Consider the following 1,829-nt stretch of genomic DNA (forward strand, 5'->3'; position numbering starts at 1 on the left):
TCCTTTAATTGTTTTGGTGAAAGGAAAAGTCATCTTTTGATGAATATTCTTCTCGAATAAAGGGTTATTTGTATAGAATAGAATAAAAAATATTACTCTGTACTCACTGCAACGAGTGAATGAGAGCGCATTTTCTCAAAACGGACGGAAACGTGAAGTCACGGACGGACGGACATGACGAGCACAATAGTGCATTATTTTCATAAATGACAAAATGCGCTAAAAATAGCTGAGAGACAAGTTGCCTCTGAATAAGTTGCGAAATATGAATTTCAGCTTTTATGTATTGGCAATCACATTATTCTACATCTATAACAGTGTTGCATTTGATCTAAATTATGCCACTAAATATATGTTAACAACGTTCTTTTTACTCTACATTATTCCTCTGAATATTTCGACATTATTGTCTTTACTCCATATTATTCCACTAAATATACGAACAAAAGTGTAGTCTTTACGCTATTTTATTCCACTGAATATGTATCTGTACAACTGTGTTGTCTGTGCTCTATATTATTAGACATAATTTACGTATAACATTGTTGTTTCTTTAATATCAAATATCTACAAAGGGTGGTGCTGTTATCTACTAAATGGCTTTGATCATTTCTTCTTAAAGCAACTTCATTATTAGAATTTATTACCTAAATATTATTTCATTATTCTGAATGTCATCAAATTTAACCTTTTAAACTAGAAAATATTACATCATAATCGGATGATAAGGAAGCTTGTGAATGAAAATTTACACCAACAACAAAGATCAAGCAGGCACAACTGATCAAAAATATAATAACATGATATTATAGTATTTTTTAAAACCTACTCATGAAACAATGAATTTACTAGAAAAAATTTAAACACAGTGAATATTCAGTATTTGAAAACGAGAGAATTAATGTTTTCTTTTCTTCATAGAAGACTTTGGAGCTCTTTTAAAAAGCCTCATTTTTCTTTGTTTTGCACGGACTCAAAATGTATTGCACGGACAAATTATGTTTGCACGGACATAAACATTTTTTTTTGTTTTGCACGGACAAAGCCTCAAAATTTTTTGCACGGACAAATTTTGTTTGCTCGGACAAAAACATTTTTTTTTGTGCGGACAAAGCCTCAAAATGTTTTGCACCGACAAATTTTGTTTGCACGGACAAAAGCATTTTTTTGCACGGACAAAGCCTCAAAATGTTTTGCACGGAAAAATAACATTGGCCACTGGTTTTCAAAGGGATAGCATCACCGAGACCGCAGTGCAGTTAAACCGAGGGCAGGGAACGGACCGACAGCCGCACGACCGCCCCGCGCGAGAGACAAGCACCGACTGGCCGCGCCAGCGACGTCACAGGCACTTCCCTCTCCGGCCCACCCGGTCCTGCCAGGGCCTATACTTTCAAAAAAAGTTAAGAGATCGTAAGTTCATCAGCCAATCATTGACCGCCTTTCAAGCAAAATCCACCAATCATAGACAAGAAAATAGCGCGTAAATACTTACGTTCACTTAGCGAGTTTTGAAAGTATGGGAGCGAATGTCTATACGATATCTCCTTGTATATTTGTACGTGTTTTAATAGGAATAATAGTAAAAATTACGAGAATAAATGTAATAGAAGTGTAATAATAATATGATTTATGCTTTTATATGATTTTTATTGTTGGTTTTTTGAGAATTTTGTTAAAAACCAACATACTTTATTTATAGGAGTTAATTTTTAGACCTGCACTAATTAAGTATTCTTCTTGTATACATGAAAAAAAATTGAATGCTGCTATAACAGGTATAGGATATGTTCACAAAATATATCATTAATAAAAAAAATAGGCTCTTT

The sequence above is a fragment of the Hyalella azteca genome, unplaced genomic scaffold (genome assembly GCF_000764305.2).
Source record: "Hyalella azteca isolate HAZT.00-mixed unplaced genomic scaffold, Hazt_2.0.2 contig6610, whole genome shotgun sequence".
Classification (NCBI taxonomy): domain Eukaryota; kingdom Metazoa; phylum Arthropoda; class Malacostraca; order Amphipoda; family Hyalellidae; genus Hyalella; species Hyalella azteca.